Genomic DNA, 7,527 nt, shown 5'->3' with positions numbered 1-7,527 from the left:
TTAGATTGTAGGTATGTGCATTGGTGGAATCTCACCTGTATATCGATGTAGTTGATTAGCTTAACCATATTGTTATATCTATATAATTTTTTTTACTTACTTTTAATTTACTGAAGTCCTTATTAGTAGGATACATAATTTTTTTTTATATTACTTATATTTTTCTAGTCGGAGCCTTAGCAAAGCTGAGAAAAACTATACCATTACTGAGCTCGAATGTTTGGCAGTCGTATTTGCTATAAAGAAATTTAGGCCTTATCTGGAAGGTGGCTATAGAATAAAAGTTATAACGGACCACCGGAGGATGAATAAAATGGTTTCGATACCAAGATTGTAGGATAATATGTTCCTTTTATTTTATCAGCCTTTATAATTTCGGGGTGAAGACCTGTGGCACTTGCATAGGTAAAGGTTGGCTTTTCCTTACAAGGATGAATAAAATGGTTTCGATACCAAGATTGTAGGATAATATGTTCCTTTTATTTTATCAGCCTTTATAATTTCGGGGTGAAGACCGGTGGCACTTGCATAGGTAAAGGTTGGCTTTTCCTTACGTTCAATAGATAGATCCATCCTTAGGCAGAGCGGATAACTTTGCAATACATCCTGGGGGTGATATATGGTGTGGTAGTTAGTGGTCTGACCTGGTAGAGGCTTAGAACGACATCCTAGATTAGCATTATGAGAGGCATCGTGTTTAGTTTTATTGCTGAGGGTATTTTCCTTTTGTCAAGGGGACTGTGTTCGTTAGCTGATTTGGACGTACCCTAACCAACTCTTGGGTCATAAACCACCTGGCAGTACATTAGGATCCTATGGTAGACATTCGGGAATGCTCCGAGGTATAATTGACTAGGTACTGGGTTTCATTTTCGCCAGGGTCGACGTTTTTTCGGCTTTGTGTTTTTCCGGGATGCACTCAGCCTCGTGAGAACAATTGAGGAGCGACCAGTGGCGGCATTACCAGTGTAAAAAGATTGATGATACGAGTAGATGACAACTAATAGTAAAGGAGGCATTTAGTAGGTAGTGCTGTGATATCCACAAAAGTTGTGAACAACCTCTCTGCTTTACCACAAATAATTCACGATATTATATTATAAGTTTGTAGAACGCCAACTGGCTCAGACGTCAATAATAAGTAGATACATATTACTCATACACCAAAACCTTACGGACACCACATGTGACAGACATTTGAACATTCTTGGTTCGAGTTTGTTTCAGAACAGATTTAGATGATATTTTAGTTAGTTAGAATTAACAAGGTACCGACTAGCCGTCGATCCACATCGATTCGCAATAAATTCACATCGATCGACGGCCATGGACAATGTGGGGAGTTGTGGACACACCTTAAGAATTCTGATAATTGCCAATTTCGGTATTACGTCTTATCTTCCCAAAATCGAAGAGAGAAGGAAGACAGGCGAAGCGAGAAGGAAGATATCGGTGCTTTATTTAGATTTAAACTATCGAATTAGGATATGCAGTCCCTTTATCTGAGCAGTTTAATGTTGCTTGGTATTTCGTAAGTAGTACTTATTTGAGAAAATGATCATCATTAGAAGCGCTTACACTGGTAAATAGATGGTTCTTTGGTCTTGGCAGCCTCAGTACCCTTCTTGCAGTGATATAATCATTGTTATTATTTGATTTGTGGATAAGTTAGTGAGAGGAGCGTGTGATTTCTTGTGTTCTGTGTGTTACCGATCAACTCCTATACAATTTTTTTTTTTTTTTTTTTTTTTTTTTTCACTGTGTTGTGACCTCAAAGACTAACCTCTGGTTTTTGATACTTTTGATTATTATTTTCGTAAAATATTTAAGCTTTCTCTCATCCACCTATTGAATGGCAAATTCTTCTTTCACGAATTTCACATAAATAGCCAAGCCTACTCCCTTCCTTGAGAAAGTTCAGAAACTGGTGGCGTTTCATCAATTTATGTAGATAGAAGAGTTAAAAGTTACCTCATCTAACCACTTTTCGACCTATCATCACAACCAACTTATCAATATGCAAATACATACATAGGTATGTTGATAGAAAGGTACCAACATAAATAGATGTTTTTTTTTAAGTTCAGAAACTGGTGGCGTTTCATCAATTTATGTAGATAGAAGAGTTAAAAGTTACCTCATCTAACCACTTTTCGACCTATCATCATACCAACTTATCAATATGCAAATACATACATAGGTATGTTGATAGGTAGGTACATAAATAGATGTTTTTTTCCAAGAGGCATCAGGTAGGCGAAGTGGAGAACGTAAAAAAGAATCACATTTTAAACAAATTGATGTTCTGAATAAAAGATCAAACACATTAAAATACTGAATATTATTTCAACATAAATGATGATGCGCCATCAACAAGAGACCTCTGCATATAGATGAGGTAACTTTTAACTCTTCTATCTACATAAATTGATGAAACGCCACCAGTTTCTGAACTTTCTCAAGGAAGGGAGTAGGCTTAGCTATAAGTGAAATTCATGAAAGAAGAATTTGCCATTCAATAGGAGGATGAGAGAAAGCTTAAATATTTTACGAAAATAATAGGTAATCAAAAGTATCAAAAACAGAGGTTAGTCTTTGAGGTCACAACACAGTAAAAAAAAAAAGAAAAAAAAAAATATGGACTCTTAACTTTTAGGCGTTGATCTTTTGAACTTACAACTCTCAAATCAAAATTAGCAGTAATGAATGTGTTTCTGAATATTTTTTGTCTAGGATAGGTAGTAGGTATAGGTAATTAGGTACCTACTTGTAGGTAATATTGTTATGTTTTGAAGAGAAAGTCGCTTCAGGCGTTCAAACTTCCGCCAAATTTAGTGTAATGTTACGTACGAGGTACGTATCATACTTATGTAGGTACCAGTAGATTTGTAGAAATACCTACGTAGGTAATTTAAGTAGCTCTATTAGTTACGAGCTTACCAAAAAAAAAAAAAAAAAAAAAATGGACTCTTAACTTTTAGGCGTTGATCTTTTGAACTTACAACTCTCAAATCAAAATTAGCAGTAATCAATATTTTTTGTCTAAGATAGGTATTGTAGGTACACATAATAGGTAATTAGGTATAGGGTATAGGTAATTAGGTACCTACCTACTTGTAGGTAATATTGTTATGTTGAGGAGAAATTCGCTTCGGGCGTTCAAACTTCCGCCAAATTTAGTGTAAAGTTAGGTACGAGGTACGTATCATACTTATGTAGGTACCAGTAGATTTGTAGATATACGTAGGTAATTTAAGTAGCTCTATTAGTTACGAGCTTACCAGTAGGCAGTAGGTACTTCCTTCTGAGAAATCAGATTTTCAGCTTGTTTTCTTTTTATAGTACATAATAGATAGGTAAATACCTATAAGTAAGTATAAAAAGTAACCAATTAGCCACCGAGCTTACCAGTAGGTACTTCCTTCTGAGAAATCAGATTTTCAGCTTGTTTTCTTTTTATAGTACATAATGGATAGGTAAATACCTATAGTAAGTATAAAAAGTAACCAATTAGCCACTTTTTTGAAGCTTCAAGGACTACAAATACAAAGTAATCTCGAAATTGCTACTTGCAGGACACGGCCCAATGATTATTGTAAGGATGTAAGGGTTACGCCATTACATTTACCTAAATGTATCCACCTATCCCAAAACATTTGATAAAAATCACGGCCCAATGATTATTGTAAGGATGTAAGGGTTACGCCATTACATTTACCTAAATGTATCCACCTATCCCAAAACATTTGATAAAATAATAGTAATAAAATAGATCATAATAGGAAATAATTTTATTGCTTTAGTCTTCTAAATGCCCATGTATTTTTCACCTTTGGGTCTTATTGAGGGTACTTGCGGCCAAATGCTCAAAAGATATCCTCCCTTTCTCTACATAATATTTTAGGTACCTACCTATTTACTTAATTATAGTTTGTTTTTTTTTTACAGAATAAAGATTCTCACCCAAGAAAACTGATTACTTTTTTCGAGTCAAATTTAAATATACGGACTGCCCTGCAGCCTTTTCCAAAAAAATATGGCACATGAACATCACATTTGAATATTGATTTGAGGGTTTTTCGTAAAACACAAAGAAAAGGAATTAAAATTAATTTGAAAATGAATAAATGTTAATGAGAAGCTACGCTTTTCGAGCGATTTCAACGAGTTCAGTGTTTCAGAGTCGAGGATTGGTTGGTACTCATTACAGTTTCTTGATTAGTGGTGCCCTCCTGTGGATTTTGAGGCGAGATGAAACAAACGAAAAAAATACGCGCATAATTTTTTAGGATCTCATCGAGAGTTTGAAGAAAAAACACTAATAAGCATTACAGTTTCTTGATTAGTGGTGCCCTCCTGTGGATTTTGAGGCGAGATGAAACAAACGAAAAAAATACGCGCATAATTTTTTAGGGTCTCAACGAGAGTTTGAAGAAAAAAAACACTAATAAGTAGATTTTTGTATAATTAGAAATTAGAATATCTATACACTTCTAAATCCCATACCCATAATGAGATAGCTACAAATTGAGCTTTGTCCATAAACAGATTAGAATAACCTATGATATTTTTTATGAACTCATTTTGACATTAGGTAGAGCGGTAGAGATGTGAGATTCTAATTTTCTTATTTAAATGCTGGAAATAATGAAAAGTTAATATTTCCTTAAAGGGAGGGGGGGCAAGAAGTACCCGTAGATTAATAAAATTGCCCTCACCATTCTTTTCTTAAGGTGGAAAACTGGAAATCCATGGAAAACCATTATTTTCTGGTCTGGCCAAAGATGCATGGCGATGGCGGTCACAAAAGTTCATAGGACTGTATTAGATACTTATATCACCTTTCATATCACCTTTCAGAATTACCGTGCAAGAACAGCCTAATATTAATTGTTAATCGAGTGATAGATTAGAAATTAGATACAACTACATAATACTTACAGATAACTTTCCACACAGACACACCCACGGACCAATGGCTGAAACTTTGGATTTAGGCTCTAGGGACCTCAAAACGTGTTTTGGCACTAAAAACTGACCATCGAAATTTTGACCCGATTACATTACTTTCCTTCCTATAGGATAAGGAAAGTAATAAAAAAGATCCCAAATCCCAGAGCACAGATATAACCCCTATTGATCTATCTTTCGGCCACCTAGCCTACAAACATCCCTCCCTCCGTTAATATGTCTGACACTGCAAAGTCTCACAGTCTCAGGTTTTGGGTCCACAAAGTATTGTTTCAATTTCACTTTATTGCTTTTTAATAACAGTTGTATGATATTTTTTTATAGTTTTCAAATTATTAGGTTCAAGTTGTTGCTTTTTTAAAAGTCTGTACCTACCTACCTATTTACGCTGATTATGCACTACAGAGGCTTTTGTTTTAAGATAAATATAACATACCTACCAATGTACCTAAATATCATAATATTGAATACTAATATTATTAGGACAGAAGTTTAAGGAGGGTATTGAGTTACTGACTATAAGGTAGGTTAGTAGACCTACTTTGACCACAAGATCTCAAGTTATACTCATGTGATTCTCTTGAAGATCGACATGTTTTTTTATTTATTCATTTATATTTTCAGAGGCTTGATGTAGGGAACTGTAACTGCCAAGGTCTTATCGTCCCGAAACCGAAGAGAGAAGGAAGATGGGATACAAGAAAGCCAGCCGTTCCGAGAACAAACTTTACATGTTTAGGATAAAATCCGCCCCAGACGGGAATCGTATCCGAAGACATAGACGCGCTACGTTCTAAGCTAACTTAGGATCGCAATTGAACTATTAGTTAGCTGTTCTCCTGTTCATAGTTCAAAAATTAGAGGATGTCCCAAAATTCATGACTCACTTCCGTGACAATTCTGCCACCTCGGAAGTTCGGGCCGTTCCCTTTACTTTCCAAGTCATTTTGATTTCATCTAAGTCCACAAAGTATTGTTTCAATTTCACTTTATTGCTTTTTAATAACAGTTGTATGATATTTTTTTTATAGTTTTCAAATTATTAGGTTCAAGTTGTTGTTTTTTTAAAAGTCTGTACCTACCTACCTATTTACGCTGAGTCTGCACTACAGAGGCTTTTGTTTTAAGATAAATATAACATACCTACCTACCTAGCTAACTATAACGCATTAACTACCTACCTAAATATAATATTGAATACTAATATTAGGACAGAAGTTTAAGGAGGGCATTGAGTTACTGACAATAATGTAGGTTAGTAGTGGACCTACTTTGGCTACCCTTAAGACCACAAGATCTCAAGTTATACCGATGGAATTCTCTTGAAAATCGACATGTTTTTTAATTATTCATTTATTTTTTCAGAGGCTTGATGTAGGGAACTGTAACTACCAAGGTCTTATCGTCCCGAAAGCGAAGAGAGAGGGAAGATGGGATACAAGAAAGCCAGCCGTTCCGAGAACGAACTTTACCTGTTTAGGATGAAATCCGGCCCAGACGGGAATCGAATCCGACAGACGCGCTACGTTCTAAGCTAACTAGGATCGCAATTGAACTATTAGTTAATCTGTTCTCCTGTTCAAAGTTCAAAAATTAGAGGATGTCCCAAAATTCGTGACATTTCCGTGACAATTCTGCCACCTCGGAAGTTCAAACCGTTCCCTTTACTTTCCAAGTCATTTTGATTTCATCTAAAAAGTTTGTTTTGACTGTTTTAATGACATTTAATTTTTTTCTTTTTCAATTTTACATCGGGTCGTTTCCCAAAATGTGTTATTTATGGTAATGATTAGACCCGAAACAGTAAGGACTTCGGACCACCGAGAAAGCGTCAATGGGATTCTGTTCCCGCTCCAGATAAGTGTCTGAGATTTCAACTCAACTTGTGTGTTCATTTCATAATGGTGGTTCTTCTGACATCTCCACTAATTTTTTTATAATCTTGCATGATGAATATGATGATAGTTACCTATCTTTTGTTTTGTTTTCTTTTTTTCGCCTAATTTGAATTATGTAGCTTTTCAGTCTCATCCAGAGAATGAAACACGGTTTACCGATTTCCACCTTCATATTTTCAAATGGAAAACCTCACCGAATCTAGGAACCCCTAGGAACCTATTTCTTCCACATGCCCACATAATATTTCCCACTGCTCCTACTCTGAAGAAAATTAAAGCGTTCTCGGGTAGATGATAAATACCATGTTCTAGCCAATCTAGTATCTTGTCTCTACCCTTACAGTTCTATAGTTTCTAGTCGATATATTTCACGGATATTTCGCTCTGGGAACACAGACCGAGTCTTCTTCTCAATGGTTTTCGGATTTTGTTTCCAGGTTAATTGTCCAGGTCAAACAAAAATACTCACAGAAGAAGAATCTAAACTCTCGATAGGTACCTAATAGGTCCTACCAATTGGTATTTTCAGGGGAAGTTCACTATAGCGAAAACCTGGATATGTCGAACGATATCCATTTCCCTTCCGTATAAAATAGAAACAAAACCTTGCTACAGCGAAAATTCTAAAGTTTGCAATGCAAACTCTGATAGCGATATA

The sequence above is a fragment of the Diaphorina citri genome, unplaced genomic scaffold (assembly GCF_000475195.1).
Source record: "Diaphorina citri unplaced genomic scaffold, Diaci psyllid genome assembly version 1.1 scaffold1299, whole genome shotgun sequence".
In the NCBI taxonomy this organism is placed as follows: Eukaryota; Metazoa; Arthropoda; class Insecta; order Hemiptera; family Psyllidae; genus Diaphorina; species Diaphorina citri.
Note: the sequence above shows the minus strand (reverse complement) of the source record.